Source organism: Amphibalanus amphitrite, unplaced genomic scaffold (genome assembly GCF_019059575.1).
Source record: "Amphibalanus amphitrite isolate SeventyFive unplaced genomic scaffold, NRLGWU_Aamphi_draft 000823F_arrow, whole genome shotgun sequence".
Classification (NCBI taxonomy): domain Eukaryota; kingdom Metazoa; phylum Arthropoda; class Thecostraca; order Balanomorpha; family Balanidae; genus Amphibalanus; species Amphibalanus amphitrite.
In genome coordinates this window covers 142,148-162,178 of record NW_024882317.1, presented here as the reverse complement: position 1 = coordinate 162,178, position 20,031 = coordinate 142,148, and positions in this window count along the sequence as shown.

Below are 20,031 nucleotides of genomic sequence, written 5' to 3'. Positions count from 1 at the left end.
TAATTTCATGACCCTGACCCAAATAACCTTTGACCTGTGGCCTATTTTACAAGACCATGTTTGGCCAGAATCGCGATTCGGCGTACGTCGGCTCGCATTAGCAGCGCGTTTGCAGTCTTTTCGTGGTTTCAAGCGTTCAAACATGTGATATGATGTTGGTCTCATGGATTAGGATGGGTATCAAGGTCACCTGAAGGTCAGGTCAGGTCATTGACCTTTGGTGACCTCGGTTAAAAACCATTTGAACATTTACAAAGTAGTTTTCGTGCCTTCGTAACATGTTACGAGGCTGTCAGAAGCGGTTGACACCTACTACAAATACCCGGCAGCACCCTTACTGGTTGACCTGACCTGACCTGACCTGGCCTTCATGCATAAAGACATCATCTGTGATCAAAACCAACATGATATTCGTGATCAGCGCCCCGAAAAAAAAAAACAGCAGCCACCCTTTACGATGTTCTTGCAGGTCCCGATTTTCCCGACCTTTGGGTCATTGACCTGACTTAGAAGGTCAACCGATGACCTAGGACCTCAAAATTGGGTATCATCGGCTTCCTCTCGTCAAGGGCAACACGCTCGTTTTCTTCCGCGAAGCTCTAGCTCGATCAGGGGCCAAACGCCAGGTAGGTCGTCCCTTGTGCTGTCGAAGGACGCAAAATGGCCTGTGCCGGCGAAAGTTAAAGTATAAATTACCTTATGAAAAGGCTACACTGAATATGGAGCATGGATCTATGCAGCGCAGATAACCAATGACATTCAGGTACTCAGATTATTTTTCAAAGAAAGGAGCAAAATAGAGCCAAAAACCGGAAGATGTAAACCATTACGGCCCGAGTTTCCAAAAACTGTAAATGTTTTATTAATTTTCGCTTTTAACCCTTGTATATTCTGCCATGACAAGTCTACGACAAAGGGGAACAGGCGGTGATGTCGTTCATTGCATTCTCTAGTTTTGCCAAAAGTGTATAGCTACCAAAAAAATGATTCCGGGAAGAGCCGGCATAGGTACTGGACGTCAATATTTTGGGCAAAGAAAAAAACAGCCTCCACTGCAGTAGCTTCTGGTTTTAATATGTCACGAAGCAAATATAACTGTTGAACGCATCTCCAAAGTCGCAGCGAGAAGGGACTTGCCTGAATTGTGAGCTCGAAGATCCTGTCAGTTATATGCAGTGAGAATTGAGATGATAGTTGCTGCTGCGAGAGCGTCGTCTCCGAGCGTATCGTCACCACTCCCACCTTTTCCTGCACCACTCTCCGCCGAAAACTCTCACAATCCACTGACAGTCCACTGACACCACCACCGGCATGTTCACTGTAGGCGCAACTGCCAACCGACTGCTGCCTTGAAAATGGCGTCGAATAACGCACGTGCATCAGTGCCGCAATGGCGGCAAAACTCTTTCAAGAGGAGTTTCAGGTCTTTTTTTGGAGTTCAGTTACTCTTCTTTTCTTTTGACTGTCCTCACTGTTCTTCGTTAACTCCCTTTGCGGTGAATTACTCTGCATTGCGTACTTCCAAGCTTATTCGAACTGTCAAAGCAGAGTAACAAAACTCCGACCGGGTTTGTATACTCCGAGCGGTTATGCATGGGGAGTAAATGAAATCCCAATCTCTTTCCTTTACTCCGACAGATAAAGTGAGGTACTTTTATTACTCTTCCTCGCCATGAAATACTCCAAAATGAATGGTATATGAACACCATCAAAAGAGGTTTTCAAAAAAAGGTGTATGTAAATCTCTCGCGGAGTAAATATTTTTTTTCCATGCACACATCGCACGCCGCCCTGGACGCACCCATTGTATTAAAATGCGACGTCGGCTCGACACTCCTTCTGTTCCACAAAAAGTGCGATGAAGTGATGGCGGATAATCCCTCGAATCTGGTGTCATTCTGTGTAGCCGCTAGATACAGCGTAGCATTAGAACGCTGTATCTAATGCTTGTCTAGAATCGACATTTTATCGTGCACGTCCACAAGAAATTGATAGAAGAATTGAAGAATGTATAGCCAGCAGTGCCCAATGGGCCTCTAAATAAAGACAAGTAGGACACATGAAATCTGCGACGAGATATCACGCTCATTCTTCGAATAATCAGTATTATTGAATACCCCGTAAAATGTGTTCCCAGATGCGATTCTAGAACCAATGTACTATCCCCTTATTTATTGGCACCAACCAATTAATTGGCATGCATATTTCCCGGCGGCGCCCCGCTCCCATCGCAAAATATGCAATATCTTTTTGTTGCACAAATAGTGCGGAGAAGTGATAGCCGATTTATCCTTTTCGGTAGTGCCATGTTGTGTGTAGAATTGAGCATTTTATTGAACAGCCATCTAGAATCTACATTTCATTGTGCGCATCAATATGAAAACTTGGTGCGAACTCGAAGATTATTGTTGCCAGGCCAGCAATGCCGAATAGGTAACCTGGGAAATAATAACGAATAAGCAAATTGAAATCTGCGACGAGATGTTATTTTCATTCTTCGGTTGAGTAGTAGCATTGAATAGCCCGTTAAATTTAGTACCAAACATGATTCTAGATTGAATTTACTATTGCCTTGCTTGTTGGCAAAAGCAATAAATATGCACACATCGCACGCCGCCCTGGACGCACCCATTGTATTAAAATGCGATGTCGGCTCGACACTCCTTCTTTTCCACAAAAAGTGCGATGAAGTGATGGCGGATAATCCCTCGAATCTGTTGTCATTCTGTGTAGAATTGAACGCTGTATCTAATGCTTGTCTAGAATCGACATTTTATCGTGCACGCCAATAAGAAATTGATAGAAGAATTGAAGAATGTATAGCCAGCAGTGCCCAATGGGCCTCTAAATAAAGACAAGTAGGACACATGAAATCTGCGACGAGATATCATGCTCATTCTTCGAATAATCAGTATTATTGAATAGCCCGTAAAATGTGTTCCCAGATGCGATTCTAGAACCAATGTACTATCCCCTTATTTATTGGCACCAAACAATTAATTCGCATGCATATTTCCCGGCGGCGCCCCGCCCCCATCGCAAAATATGCAATATCCTTTTGTTGCACAAATAGGGCGGAGAAGTGATAGCCGATTTATCCTTTTCGGTAGTGCCATGTTGTGTAGAATTGAGCATTTTATTGAACAGCCATCTAGAATATACATTTCATTGTGCGCATCAATATGAAAACTTGGTGCGAACTCGAAGATTATTGTTGCCAGGCCAGCAATGCCGAAAAGGTAGCCTGGGAAATATTAACGAATAAGAAAATTGAAATCTGCGACGAGATGTTATTTTCATTCTTCGATTGATTAGTAGCATTGAATAGCCCGTTAAATTTAGTACCAAACATGATTCTAGATTGAATTTACTATTGCCTTGCTTGTTGGCAAAAGCAATAAATATGCACACATCGCACGCCGCCCTGGACGCACCCATTGTATTAAAATGCGACGTCGGCTCGACACTCCTTCTGTTCCACAAAAAGTGCGATGAAGTGATGGCGGATAATCCCTCGAATCTGGTGTCATTCTGTGTAGAATTGAAAGCTGTATCTAATGCTTGTCTAGAATCGACATTTTATCGTGCACGTCCATAAGAAATTGATAGAAGAATTAAAGAATGTATAGCCAGCAGTGCCCAATGGGCCTCTTAGGACACATGAAATCTGCGATGAGATATCATGCTCATTCTTCGAATAATCAGTATTATTGAATAGCCCGTAAAATGTGTTCCCAGATGCGATTCTAGAACCAATGTACTATCCCCTTATTTATTGGCACCAAACAATTAATTGGCATGCATATTTCCCGGCGGCGCCCCGCTCCCATCGCAAAATATGCAATATCTTTTTGTTGCACAAATAGTGCGGAGAAGTGATAGCCGATTTATCCTTTTCGGTAGTGCCATGTTGTATGTAGAATTGAGCACTTTATTGAACAGCCATCTAGAATCTACATTTCATTGTGCGCATCAATATGAAAACTTGGTGCGAACTCGAAGATTATTGTTGCCAGGCCAGCAATGCCGAATAGGTAACCTGGGAAATATTAACGAATAAGCAAATTGAAATCTGCGACGAGATGTTATTTTCATTCTTCGATTGAGTAGTAGCATTGAATAGCCCGTTAAATTTAGTACCAAACATGATTCTAGATTGAATTTACTATTGCCTTGCTTGTTGGCAAAAGCAATAGATATGCACACATCGCACGCCGCCCTGGACGCACCCATTGTATTAAAATGCGACGTCGGCTCGACACTCCTTCTGTTCCACAAAAAGTGCGATGAAGTGATGGCGGATAATCCCTCGAATCTGGTGTCATTCTGTGTAGAATTGAACGCTGTATCTAATGCTTGTCTAGAATCGACATTTTATCGTGCACGTCCATAAGAAATTGATAGAAGAATTGAAGAATGTATAGCCAGCAGTGCCCAATGGGCCTCTTAGGACACATGAAATCTGCGATGAGATATCATGCTCATTCTTCAAATAATCAGTATTATTGAATAGCCCGTAAAATGTGTTCCCAGATGCGATTCTAGAACCAATGTACCTACTACCCCCCTTATTTATTGGCACCAAACAATTAATTGGCATGCATATTTCCCGGCGGCGCCCCGCTCCCATCGCAAAATATGCAACATCCTTTTGTTGCACAAATAGTGCGGAGAAGTGATAGCCGATTTATCCTTTTCGGTAGTGCCATGCTGTGTAGAATTGAGCATTTTATTGAACAGCCATCTAGAATCTACATTTCATTGTGCGCATCAATATGAAAACTTGGTGCGAACTCGAAGATTATTGCTGCCAGGCCAGCAATGCCGAATAGGTAACCTGGGAAATATTAACGAATAAGCAAATTGAAATCTGCGACGAGATGTTATTTTCATTCTTCGATTGAGTAGTAGCATTGAATAGCCCGTTAAATTTAGTACCAAACATGATTCTAGATTGAATTCACCATTGCCTTGCTTGTTGGCAAAAGCAATAAATATGCACACATCGCACGCCGCCCTGGACGCACCCATTGCATTAAAATGCAACGTCGGCTCGACACTCCTTCTGTTCCACAAAAAGTGCGGTGAAGTGATGGCGGATAATCCCTCGAATTTGGTGTCATCCTGTGTAGAATTGAACGTTGTATCGAATGCTTGTCTAGAATCGACATTTTATCGTGCATGCCAATACAAATTGATAAAAGCTTATGTATGGCCAGCAGTGCTCATGGTTCTCCAAATGACAAGTAGGAAAAATAAAATCTGCGACGAGTTATCATTCTCATTCCTCGAATGGCCGGTATCATTAAAAAGCCCATAAAATGTATTCCCGGACCGGACACGATTATCGAACCAACGTATTATTCCTTTGTTTATTGGCAACAATCAATTAGCATGCATCGTTCGCGGCGGCGTCCCGCTCCCATCGCAAATATATGCAATATCCTTTTGTTCCACTAATAGTGCGGTGAAGGGATTGCAGATTTATCCTTTTCAATAGTGCCATATTGTGTAGAATTGAGCACTTTATTGAAAAGCCATCTAGAATCGACATTTCATTGTACGTATCAACATGAAAACTTGATGCAAACTCGAAGGTTAATGTCAGACGAGCAATGCCGAATAGGTATGTACAGTCACCAGCACTTGCTACTAATCACCTCGTTTTTGTTCAGCAGTTTGAAGACCGATCAATTCTCAGTCGCGCAAGATACGTCAAACGATCCGTTTGGTCCTTCGATTTTCGAATATCTTACTTGTTTTTGTATATTAGAAGCATTTTGGGATGGGGAGCCAAAAAACCTCTTTTCTGCCCTGAAGTGTGCCCTAAGAAGTCGTAGAACCTAGCCCCGCCTCTGATCCACAGACCACTAGTGCCATCTCTTGTCAGCCGAACAAGCCGCAGAAGTAAATAATGTCACGTGACCTTTGCACACGCTACAATTACTACGCGGCTGTAGTGGGGGAAGCGGGGCGGAGGCGTGGAGAGGAACGCGATCGGTCGGCTGGGTTCAGGCAGGTCGCCGGGGTCAGAGGTCATCCGCCGGAGGGTGTTTGAGCGGTTGGGCCGTGTGGGCTGGCCTGCGGAGTGGGGAGCGCCGGGACCTGTCTGGAAACAAGCCCTACAACGCTGTGACAGTCGAGAATATTGTGAGGAAAGAGAGAGAGAGAGGGAGATGGAGAGGGTGAGAGAGAGAGAGACAGGAAGAGAGCAAGAGAGAAAGAGAGAGGAGAGAGAGAAAGAGAGAGGAGAGAGAGAAAGAGAGAGGAGAGAGAGAAAGAGAGAGGGAGAGAGACAAAGAGAGAGAGAGAGAGAGAGAGCGAGAGAGCGAGAGAGAGCGAGAGAGAGAGAGAGAGAGAGAGAGAGAGAGAGAGAGAGAAAGAGAGAGAGAGAGAGAGAGAGAGAGAGAGAGAGAGAGAGAGAGAGAGAGAGAGAGAGAGAGAGAGAGAGAGAGAGAGAGAGAGAGAGAGAGAGAGAGAGAGAGAGAGAGAGAGAGAGAGAGAGAGAGAGAGAGAGAGAGAGCTAAGAAAGACTGGAGGGAAGGGGTAACGACGGGAGGAGAGAAAAGAGAGAAAACTGAAAAGGAAAGCCAGAGAGGGTAAAATGAGAAACAAGGCAATGGGTAAATCAGTGAGAGGGAGCGAGATAGGAAATATCTAGTTGTGTCAGCTTGTTTCACATGTAAAATGTAAATTTGCTTTCCATCATTACAGCTTGGGATTGGAAATTAAATCTTAGCATCCTTATGATAAACCCACGTTGACGGGATGCAGTAGCGGCGGAACACCTACAATTAAGGGGATGGGGCACTGCCGACTTTTGGTCCTATTATTTCCATGCAACGCTCATAGGGCTAATGTTGAAATGCCAAAATCAAAGGGGGTCACGGTGCCCCGGTGCCCTCCCCGTTCCGCCGCCTATGACGGGATGGGGACGCTTTTATGGTCGTCGTTGGGAGCTCGGGACTAATGGGGTCTGGGCTGGGGATGATGTTGAAGGTTTCGCAAATGTTTCATAAAAGAGATGCTATTTTTTGCACAACCTATTAAACATTTTTTTACGTTTGCTATGAAAATGTTAGGCCCAGTTCCTTCAAGATCAGGTCCACGACTTCACAGCTTACAACAGGGGCTAGCTAACATAACAATTAACCTGCGCCGTGTTGGTGGCATGAACTTTCCATCGAGTGCTGGGGGGGGGGGGGGCGTTTCACGCCCCTCCGTCTAACTCGGCTCCTGGGCCACGTAACGACACGCGGTAAGCGGCAATCGAAAGAGCGTCAAAAATAAGGAGGAAATCACTCGGTCATTTTAAGGTCAGGGCAAAGGTCAGGTCACCAGGGTTCAGCAAAGGTCAAATTTTGTTGATTTCAACGATTTCGAACAACTGACGGCTAACTCGGGAACCAATAGAGCTACAGCGCCGCGGAAAAGCGCATTCGATAGCTCTTTTAACGCTCTTTCGCCAACATGTCCTCAAATTTGACCTCAGATCAACGGTTTAGCCCCATGAGGGCATCGCTCTGATTGACCTCAAATTTCACCTCAAATCAACGGTGTTTTCACCGCTCTAGCACGTCTCTGTCAAAAGTCAAAGAACTGCTGAAGACCTTTTTTGTCCTAAAATGACCTCAGGGGCACACACAGGGGTCACAGGTGCAATTTTCCGATTCAGTGTGTCATGTTTACCTATGGACCGATGTTTGAGAGGGTGTAGAACGAAATTCGTCCAAAAAAAAGGCGCATTTCAATTTTCTCCCATTGACTTATACCTAATGTAGCAGTCGCAAAATTGACCTGACCTTAGGTCACAGACATAAAAATCCGAGGTATCCATCTTATATACATACTGTTACCAAAAGGATTTACTGAAAGTTTCAAAGTGATCGCTCAGTCGGTGTAGCTACGGCGAGCTTTCGATTTTTTTCTGAGGTAAGGTCACTTGACGTTACCTGGTGATCTGACCTTGAATGACGCTACGCGTCGCGTCGCCGTTTTTGAGATATTCGCGAAAAACTTGAGGGGAAGGTCGTAAAACGCCCCCCCCCCCTCCCCCAGCACGGCGCGGGTGGTCGACATAGTGACTCGGACTGAACAAATGTCTTTAACGTTTCAACGGTTGAACAAGGTGAGAGGATTGAGGTAGGCTTGTATCGGATTTTCTTCTGCTTGTCGATAGTTTAGGTTGAAGTTAATTTTGCGAGCTGTCCATAATCATTCAAGAGGGTAATTCAGCTGCACATCGTTCGGGTTTAAAAAAAAAACCAAACATTCTCAAATTTTGCAGTAATGAGCCAGTAGTCTACGAATATATTCAAAAAACAATTAGAAAAAGAATAAGCGGACCGGTTTCATCTATCAAAGACTTCTTTAGCGCTTTTTCAAAAAAGTATAAGAAGAAAACTAGCACAGTGACAATCGTTTGAAATGAAATTGGATTCAGTAAGAACTAAGAACTTCATTGTCCGAAAACCGCTGATAGTTGATAGCTCAATGACACTTAGAGCCGTGCATAAGAAGGCGTGAAAACACTCTCCTCATCTCGTTCTATTACGAGAGGACCATGTCATGGCGTGAGAAAGGTGTTCTCAAAATAAATGACACTGTATGAGTGAATAAATATTCCACGCCCCCTTGGGCTATTGACGGACCCTACCACCTGATCGGGTGGTGCAGCCGTTTCGCCCTCCACCTGAGATCTCGGAAAGTTACCGACCGATTTTAAACATTCAAAGAGCGTTCGATAGCCCCACCAGGGAACTACCTTGTTACCAGGTTTCGTTGACCTAGGTGCAACCCATGACGTCACAAGTCAGGTCAAAGGTCGCATTTTTTCCCCCGATTTAGTCTAAGGAATGCGTTACAGTCAGTTAACACATCAAATAAAAGGCATGTTATCGAAAAACATCGATGGAGCGTTGGTTGTCTAATACATATGTTGCCTAAAGAGGTCATTGATGCCAGGTCGGTTCACAGAGGTCAGGTCACTAAGGGTCACAATATGAACCCAACTATGCTAGGGTCGTGCGATACATGTTTTATGGCCAATTTTACATTTAAAATTCAATGGTGTGGGCTAGACGGCTATTAAGGCCAGTTTAGATTACATTCTGGTGGAGTTCAGTCAAGGTCAGGTCAAAGAAGGTCAAATTTCAAAGTTGATATTTTGCATAAAAGGGGTATCTACTCGACGCAGCTCATCACAGGAAATCCAGTGGTGGTCTTTGGCTTGCTTTGTGTGTTCTGCGACGGCTAAAAATTGAAATTGAAACTTTTACGTAATAAATTTTAAATAGTTATTTTTTTTTTGCCATAACTTTGCTAAAAATGGAGCTATCGAGTTTAAGTTTGGCATATCTAGAGGAGATAGTTATATAACATAAATTTCAGTTTTAATCTTGAAAGTTGTTGGTATTTTGAGGGTATTATACTTCTATAGTTTTGATGGTCAAAATCAATTTTTGTTTGGAAATAAGAGTTAGCAGTTTGGTAGCGCTGTTTATTTGACATCTTGTTAATCTTAAATATTTTTCGTTATTTTCGAAACGGTAAGCGTGACAGCTCTTCCCGCTAAACCTTTTATTGAGTCGAAAATGACGGAACATGACATCCCTCTGACGTCATTTGTGACTAACCTTTCATAAGAGCTCTGGAAAAATTTGGTCACAAGGTGTAAAAATGATGCCCGGAGGGATCTTGAAAGTTTGGTGGCGACATTTGCTATACTTTAGGACAAGGCCTTAAATACACTTTAGGAGATATCGACTGAAAAGGAGAGAGGGGGCCGTTTCGCGCCGCTCTTCCCCCCCCCCTCAACGGGGCTTTCAGTTGCTGCTCTCACAGAACTCTTGGTTATATTACAACGTAGTGGAATTGCAAGTGGCAATATGAGCTTCCTGCCAGCGCCGGACCAGAGTTTAAACATGCAGGCTGAATTTTAACATTTAACTTTTGAATTTTTAAACCGTTGAGCTTTTTAGAAGTTGTATAAAATGTTCAGCTCCTTTTTTGGTCCATCACAGCGGGCTTGTATGTCATTTGTCAACCAAAATCGAATTAAAAACTTTTTATTTGGCCTGGCTACCTCGCCAACTTCTTAACTGGATCGTTTAGTAGCTTTTGATTGGGCACTGCCCACGTTGTCTGTCAAACTTTTCGTGTCAACGAGAAGAGGCTGCTGACATCGGTTGTCGCGGTTGGATAATACCAATCCACGTCCCAGTGGCTGCTCGATCGCACTTTCCCTGGCCCCTCTCCCACCAGGCTAGACTTTGCCCGGCACAGCCGTCGCCTCAGTGCCTCGGGCGGTGACCCGTTCAAAGGGGCTCACAATTCGTATGGTGCCGTGGCTCTCAAACCAATACAGAACAGTGAAACGCAAAGGCTCACTTTCCATATAAGGCGAACGGCTGATTCTGGCGCCGGGGCTTCATTCCTGCTAAGGCGCCCAATCACAGCGCCGCATTTCAGTTAGTGTCGGGCGCAAAAGCTACTATGCTCCGCCCCTCCATCACGTGACCCTGCCCTCACGTGGCCTCAGTCACGTGGTGTTTCCACCTCTTGGCGCATGGCGGCGCTAGTCTCGCAGGGGCGGTGGTAGCTTGCTCCCCCGCCGTCCGGGGGTGATGGGTAGCAACTGCTGGTGACTGTACATACCTAACCTGGGAAATATTAACGAGTAAGCAAATTGAAATCTGCGACGAGATGTTATTTTAATTCTTCGAATAATTAGTAGCATTGAATAGCCCGTTAAATTTAGTACCAAATGTCATTCTAGATTCAATTTACTATTGCCTCGCTTGTTGGCAAAAGCAATAAATCTGTACATATCGCACGCCGCCCTGCTACGCTCCCATTGCCTTAGTATGCAACGTCGCCTCGACATTCTTTCTGTTCCACAAAAAGTGCGATAAAGTGATGGCAGATGATCTCTTAAATTTAGTGTCATTCTGTGTAGAATTAAACGCTGTATCGAATGCTAATCTAGAATCATATGTCATTGGTGTCCGTCTATGCAAAGTTCCACTGCAAACTTGAATTTTCGCCTCGGAGCGGTCGCCGACGGGCCGAGTGTCACGTGACCCCAATCTCAGGAGCCGGTCAAGGTCACATGACCAGAGATCGGTCAGTAGTTCTCAGATTTACCGCTAGAGTAGCGCCACTTGTATCGATGTCCGCCCTTGGACCGTAACGAGGAAGGCCTTTGAGTATGAAGCAAACTCTGGTGGATAAAATATGAACTAACAGAATCGTTTAATTGGCCGGGTTAGGGTAAATCTGGTTTAGGCTAACGTGCTCCAAAGTTAGTATAAACTCGGATCTGGGCTGTTCCTATCAAAATACACTAGTTTTAATTTATGCTATCCAAAAAGTTAGGGTAAATTAAAATAAATTGAAAATCGGGTTTAGGCTAACGAAAAGTTAGCCTAAACCCGTTTCACAAAAGCAGGAGATTCCTAACTGCAGGTTGTTTCTTCATTAGACAAACACTATTCGTTAGAATTGTGTTTTTCTATTGAAAAACAACTGGAGCAGTCCTTCACCGGGCTATGTTAACTGAAGGGCATCTAGAAGCGTTGCTTTAAAAGAAATGAGTTAAGAGAGTTTGAGGTCACAGAGAGGTAAGAGAGCTGCAGCTGGAGGCAACAATGGGAGGTTACAGCGGTCATCTGGGACACGTCAGGTCACATAGGTCAACTTGGGGTCATCACAGAGCTCAATTGGAGATCATGGAGGTAATCTGGGACACGTCAGGTCCCAGAAGTCAGCGTGGGGTCATCAGTGAGGTCACTTAGAGGTCACATAGGTCTTATGGGACACGTCGGGTCACAGAGGTCAGCTTGCAGTCATGAGAGAGCTCCATTGGAGGTCACGGAGGTGTTTGGGACACGACAGGCTACAGAGGTCAACTTGGGGTCATCACAGAGCTCTATTAGAGGCCATGGGGTCATCTGGGACACGTCAGGTCACAGACGTCAACCTGGGGTCATCACAGAGCTCAATTGGAGGTCATGGGGGTCATCTGGGACACGTCGTTTTTTGAATTGGGAGAATCTTTTGGGGGATGCCCCTCGCCTCGTCCAAGATCGCCTTTCTGGATTCGCCAGTAGTTGATGGAATGGGTGTCAGGCTAGTGGCTACTTCATATCCATAACTAAATACCCCAGGAAATGTGAATATAACATATTATGCACCATTTTCAACGCTCTCGCTGGCGTTGATTGAGGCCCCATTGACGACGTCGGTTCAAGCTCTATAACTCGCGTTAGCGTCAAGGGATTGCAACCAAATATTCAGCATCTCAAGTTTAAACAATTTTACACCTACCATGTAAATTTCGTGTCCATGACCCGAATGACCTGTGACCTGTGACCTCTTCTTCAAAGCAAGGTCATTTTATGACACAACTTACGACTGCTTTTTCAAATTCGTAAGTTGTGTCGCAAATTGGGCAACTTGCGACAGAGTTTACCACGTAACGCTACTCATCGATTGATCCCTCCAAAAACGACTTACTACACAACCAGGGGCGGCGCCACGGGTTTTTGATAGGGGGGGGGGGGACATTCCACGATAGATCGTACCACTTTTTTCCAATTTGACACACTCATCTCTCGGATTTTAACGATAATTGGTCTAAGGGGTAATCAGGGGCTCTGAATCCTCCTTTGACAATTTCCGGCTAATCAGATGAGTAGTTTTTAAGTTATAATGTATAACATGTTTTGGATCTTGCGTTGCAGCATCCTACAGACCGGGTCAGTGGGATCGCGCTCATTTAGCCCCCGGGCACGGTCAGGCCACACTGGGCCGACAGGCACCAATAACGGAACACTAACAGAACCCGACAATAACAGAACGCTACAATAACACATCGAGTTTCCTTTCACTTGCATTTTTATGCCTTTGGGACCAATTTTATAATTTTTATTTACTTAAAAACATTTTTGGATCATCATTAAGTAGTATGCAAAAAATTAAGAAGGTGTTCTTCTTAAACAAATGGCGTGGTAAAGCTCCCTAGTGACACCACTGGTTACTGAAAGTCCAATTGAAGTCATTTTTGCCTCATGTTTGCATTGTTGACCTTGCGTGACGTCATTCGTACGTCACTAGGGTCATAAGAGTTTTTCGTCAATAACTCTCGATCAAATTGAGCTAGAGGGATGGGAAAGCTACCAATGGACTCGGGAAGACCTTGCAAATCGAATGATGTGCAATATGATCTCATTCACCCAGCTTCGTGGCCTGACCCGACTATTAACCATCTGCTATGGCGGCGCTGTTTGTCCAGCGCCGCGCTGGTTGGCTTTGCGGCGGACTCGGGCGGTCACGTGATGCCCGGGGGCTGGCTGCCGGCTGGGCCGCCCGGTCGGGAAGCGGATCCAAATACACGGCAGTGTGCTGACCCGAGGTCAGCGACTTAAGCTGACCTCACAAGAACAAACAGTATACCATTCGACGCGCCGGAGCTAGGCAAACACAAAGATGCTAAAATCGCGGCTCTGCGACCATTTGGTGCGAAGTTATCTACCAAAAACTGGACCCGTAATTTGGGTCACTTGAAATGACCTCAGGGGTCACCAATGAACCCGAGACCTTAAAATGTGGTATCATTCGATGCATCTTGTAACGGCGCACATGCTCGTTTTTTCCGCAAGGTTCTAGCTCCATTAGATGCGAAACGGCGAGCTGGGGTCATACTAGTGGTGTCAATCGGTTACCAATATTTCGGTATACCGATACCGAACCAATACCGATTCGGTATTCGGTATTATATACCAAAAGCATTTGGTATTTTGTCGGTATCATGAAAATCAACTACTGTCATAAAATATTTGAAAAGCATTTTTTATATACCTTCTGAACTCAAATTTGATTTTGCTAAATGACACTGGATGAAGAAAAATGGCAATCATGACCCATTTCTCCCAAATGCATGATGTCCTAACAAATGGGCAAACACATCAACTGTAATATCAAATACATCAGTCTACCAATGTTAAATGGCAACTTATCAGTGTTAGCAAATTCCAATACCATGAGGATAATTATCCTACAAAGAAAGCCATTGTGCAAGACATTAACATGAATTAATGTTTAACTCACTGTATGCTGGAAAACATACTTTAACCACCTTTCTCAAAATTTCCAAAGCATTTATTAGCAACAAATTTGAATTTGTTTTGAGGAGTCTGTGATTGATCCTTGACCTTGTCTTCCTCTCCATTTTACTGCAATGCAATTACATTATCCAAAACCCTGTTAAATACAGCACTAGCTTCACCATTATCATCTAATATTTAAGGCAGCATTTGTCACTTCATCATCACCCGCATCACCCCACAAATCTTCAACTTTGACTTCGCTCAACTTCAAAAAGCCTTGTAGTGAGCGATGCTGTCATGATCCTGTGGATAATTTATTTTCTTCAATTAGTGTTCTCTTTCCTGCTCTCTCAACAGATACAGATCGCTAGCAATTTAATCATAAGCTTCATAAAATATAATTGGCTTTTGGCTTGACTCGCACACAGCAGTTTCAAAACTGAACACATCTAAAAACATTTCAATGCCGCAGCTGCGCCAGGTTGAGGAACCGATATAGCTCGTTTTTCTGGTACTTCATTTTTCAGCGAAAGCGGCCTACAACTTTCTTGAATTAATTTTAAGATGTCAAAATTTATACAAGGAATTTTGATTCAAGTGGACTATAAGCAAAAAAGAAAAGAAAAACTTTATTTTATACAGTTTAATCATTAATGCAAATGGCCGCCGCCTGTAAGGCCGCCATTATGGAAGAGATGACACGTGACGTGTGTCAATTCCTCCGTAAAATTATGGACATTTTACTAAGATTTCATCGCGATATCATTACAGTGATGTCTGCTATCTATCAGTGTGCCTCGTAAGTAATTATTTATCAAGTTTTGTTGTGTTACACATTTGTGGATGAAGAAAAATTGGCTGCGTCAGTATCGACACCAATCACCATGCTACTTGGGCTGAACTGTAGGTATCATGGGCTTTGTTTACATTAATGGTGTAGCACAAGGTGTAGCCCATCATTGTCAATTGGGTCACCACTTTTGGATCATGATAACACACTTAACCCTGTCTTGACCGGACTCGAAATGAATGACTTGAATTGAAAGAAGGTTTGATGGTTCAGGCATGGACAAGATTCAGGGTTCAAGTTATTTTCCTAAAACCTCATGCAGTTGACTTGAATCCACATTCCAGTAAAATAACTGACCTGAATATTTGTTAATAGTTACAAAATAAGTTATAAATGTATTTTTTGCAATGCAAATAATCAAGAGATTGCCTGATTTGTTTTTGTAACCTTATTTCAAAGTATTAGGTACCTTTCAAGGCTTATCATACCTATGTCTTGAGAAAGTTTGAAGCATTTGTTTGATAATACCCTGATTTCGGTATCTAGTCGGTATTTCCCCCTATTTCTGAAAATCGGTTCGGTTTTGGTATACTCTCAGTGGTTTTGGTCGGTATCGGTTTGGTATTGGTTTCCAAAATTTCTGAAATTGACATCACTAGGTCATACCGACCCATTTTGTATGCATTAAAATGAGGAACTTATAGAAAGAACACCCTTCTAATTTTTTGCATTTCGATTTTAAATGACCTGAAATTTATTTTGTAGAAATAAAAATGACAAAAAATTTGGTTCCAAGGGCCGTTATAGACAATAAAAAAAAATATATTACGACTTTTTCAATATGTAAAGCTTTTCTTTCCAATTTAAAAAAAAAGCTGTATTAATCTTTGATTCTTCGTTAGTTCAAAGCTGTTTACCGTTTGTTGCTTTCTTAGCTCGTTTTTGAGTTATAGCTCATCAAACTCACCCTTACAATCTTAAGTTTAGAAAATATTATGCAATGTAGCTCAAAAAGTTTTCATCTGAGAAGTCTGATATTTTGCAGGTGTTTTTGGAGCCTATGATTACCCCTAGTACCAATTTTCATTCAAATCTGAGAGATGAGGGTGACGGGCCTGGTACGATCTATCGTGGAATGCCCCAGGGGGGACGGGGACGGATTGACTGATCGAAAACCCCAAAAGCAGATACTGATCATGTATGCAAAAAAAAAAAAAGAAAGAAAAAGAACAAAATAAAAGCAAAAAGAGGCACGTAGCGACGCGAAACTTAAAACGCATCGAATGGTGCATCCCGTTTCCAAACTTATCCTAGGACACCTAGGATCACCTTGTCAAGCATCCTTGTCTCTAAATCTAAATTTGCAGTCCTGCCAACCCTAAAGCTTGTTTCCTACAAGTTGCGTATTGCTTAGCCTTTATAGATATGAGTAGAGTAGCGAGTAGCAGTACCAACTTTTCTTATGTTTCGTACACTCGGGGGCAGATCGATGTTCCGCCAGATCGATGTCTGGTCAGCTTTGTGGCCTCACCATCATATAGCCATGGAGGAAAAGTGGGAATGTCTTTTGCTCTGACAAGCGCGCCAAAACTGCAAGAAAATTTCACAGAATCATGACGACACCACCTGATGTGGAGCTAATGGCTAACTGTCAGTGGTCATGTCTCATGTCTCATGTCTCATCATGTCTAATCATAAACCAAACTCAGAATCAGAATCAGAATCAGAATATATTTAAAGCTCATCCAGACAATCACTGGTTTTTCATGTGCTCGCGTCAACAATATGGGCAAAAGACACTTAACCGGTAAAAGACGCGATATGGGTAAAAGACACTTAAAACATGTAAAACAAAAGTGGGAGTGCTAAGATCACAATAAAAGCTCCTGTGCGTACATATATGTGCGTTCACCGCCGCGCCGCGCTCAAGTATTTCTTGACGGTCCCTCTGAACGCCGATATGCGGGTCTCCCTAATGTCGCGCGGCATGGCATTGAACGCGCTGGCGGCTCGATAGGCAAACCTTCGCTTGCCAGACTCGGTTTTGACACGTGGCAAAACAAGAAGGTCATCCTGTCTGGTCGACCTCGATCTCACACTCAGCGCGGTACGAAACAGGCCAGCGCACTATGGTTGGAAACGGCCTCACGGATGGCCGGGGGTCAACGCGAAAAAATGTTTTGCCCATAACTTGTTAATGCGTAGACCGACTGCGATGAAACTTTGCATAGGTATACCAGTGTCTTTCGTGCATCATACAGTAACTCAGAAATGACGAGGTCACGTCACGTCACGCGTGTGTGACGTCATCATTGCAAGTATGTTATAAGTCGCCTATGTCTTTCGTTATGTTATCGATATCGCGAGGCATTTTGAACATGTTTTGAATACTGCTTTTACTGAATGGATATTCTTGTTATGCTTTAGGGCGAGAAATATCAACGTAGTGACGCACAGTGTCTTACTATTGGTCATAAAGGGTCAAAAATTTGGAGAAAGAGTATTTATGATTTTTTTAGATTGGGCAAAAAAGTAAGAAATAAAATGACGATCAAATGACAAAACATGCGTCAGATTAACCCGGTAGTTGCTGGGGTATTTCCCCATCCGCCGTTTGCCGGGGGGGGGGGGGGCGTTCAACGCCCCCAGCCGATAACTCGCGAACAAATAGGCGCAGCGAAACGCACGAGGCGCGGCAAACGAAAGAAGAACGCGACGAGACGATTCACATGAATACTTTAAAGTTGAATTTCGAGGTCACAGGTCGGGTCAAGGTCAGGTCAAACACTTGAAATCGGGCTTTCAGTAGCATGGACTTTAGAACCTCGCAATCGGTGCCTCGCGTTTCGCGTTTCGATTACATCGTCATCAGTTGGTCCTAAATAAATTCAGTCATCAGTTGGTCCTAAACAATCTGTCACAGCTGTCACAACTGTCACAACCCTTCATATAAGTGCTAAAAGAGTGTCAGATCAATGTAGGGGTCAGTCAAACATAGGCCACTGGCCAGGGTCAAAGTCAGGTCAATCAGGTAAGCACATAACCCCGAAAATTAAAACTGGTACCTATTCGCAGCCCATGCATGACACATGTTTTATGGGTACTTTTGGGCGTAGAACACGATGGTGACATTCATTTTATCATACGAGTACGTGGCTGGTTGAAAAAAGATCAATTTCAGAAATGCATGCATCATGGTCGTGAAGTACCTAACCACGAGAAATTGCCAACATTCAGTTCAAGATTTTGGAAAATGTAGAACGATGATCAAAAACCATAGATAGCCATTTGATTTGCCATGGTATTGGCAGTGTAATGGCGTTTACAGCATGTCTGTATGTCTGCTCTGTCGGTGGATATCCATATCCATACTCCAGGATATCCATACACGTTTGCACGATATCCATACTCCAGGTGCAGGGGCGAGCAGTTACTTCTTACGAGGGGTGCGGAGTCGAAGTCAGAGTCGGAGTCAGAGTCGGAGTCGGAGTCAGAGTCGCCCAGAGTCGTGGCAACGAGCCAGGAGTCGGAGTCGGAGTCGGGGTCGGTCAGGAGCCCGCAGTGGAAGTCGGAGTCGGTCCGAATCGGAACAGCTCCATCACGACTCCGAAACACTGGCAGGGGTCCGGAGTCGGAGACAGAGTTGGCTGGAGTCATGGCAACGAGTCAGGAGTCGGAGTCGTAGTCGGAGTCGGATTTGGCGCCACCACGACTCCGCAACCCTGCTTCTTACCATCATTTATAAGGATAAGCGATTGCAAGACTGACGAGCCGACCTGGTGCTAACGAAGCGACGGGTAGGTACGCCTCGGGAGATGAAGCTTCACGGACGATTTTGCGCACAAGTGCGCAGTCTGCTTTTACGTTCCCCTTACGCAGAATTGAACAGAGATTTATTCTGCCAAAAAGCTCAATGGAGGTCGATGGAGAACTTTTTGTATGTCCAATGAAACATAAACGTAATTTTGCAAATATTGCTGTGGTGACACTGCAAACAGAATGCAATGCCGTTCCTGATTTTGAACACGCATGGGAAAAAGAGTCACTCCACTCGATAGCCAACATAACAAGGATTATTTTGATACATAATAATCCAGTTTTACAACGTCATGGAGGTACTCCACATGCTATCACCAGCGCGGTTGTTTAAACCTTTGACGGCGCACCAAAAAAGCCACTATCAGAAACTCCCGATTCCACGTACAATAATGGAGACTAAATGTGCAACTAAATAAATTTTTTTGCCCTATTCAAAACATTTCATCAATTTCCAACAGAATGACACCCCAAATATACATATATTCCGAAATTGCCCACGGCCATCCGTGAGGCCGTTTCCAACCATAGTGCAGCGGAGCCGCTCGGCTGTCCATGGGTCAGGACGGCTTTGATTAAACACAATGTGCGGTACATTACGAGGTCCTGGGCAGGTAACCAGTTCAACTCAGCCAGTACATCGCTTACGTGCTCACGTCTACGCCGTCCTGAGACCACTCTTGCGCAAAAGTTAAGTAGTTTCTGCACACGCGATAATGAGTGAGCGGTAGAGTTTCCGTATACAGAGATGCAATAGCGAATCAGGGAAATCACTAGTCCATCCACGAGCGCTGGTAGTACCTCATGGGGGATACGATGTCTCGCATGACTGAGGCCGACCAATAAGCCAGTACACTTCGCTACCAACTGGTTGACATGCGGTTCGTAAGTCAAGTGTCTGTCCATTACTACGCCTAAATTTTTGACTCGCGAAATCTCTTCTACAATCACACCGTTTACATTGATACACATTTTTGGTAGACCGAGTAGCATTTGACGAGTGCCGAGTACAATCAGTTGAGTCTTACTAGAGTTTACTTTCATCTGATTTTGAGCGAACCACTGAAACAAAGTGCACAGAGCCGATTCCATGCGCTGAACGAGTTGCGCAATGTCACATTTACGTCCGGTAACCAGGATCTGTGTGTCATCGGCGTATTGCGTGATGTTGACATCGCTGTTGACATATAAGCTAAGATCGTTAGAGAAAACGTTGTACAAGAGGCAGTGGCGGTCGCAGGGGGGGGGGGCATCAGGGCCATGCCCCCCCCCAAAGGCAAATCAGGGGGGCATCATATCATTTGCCCCCCCCCCCCA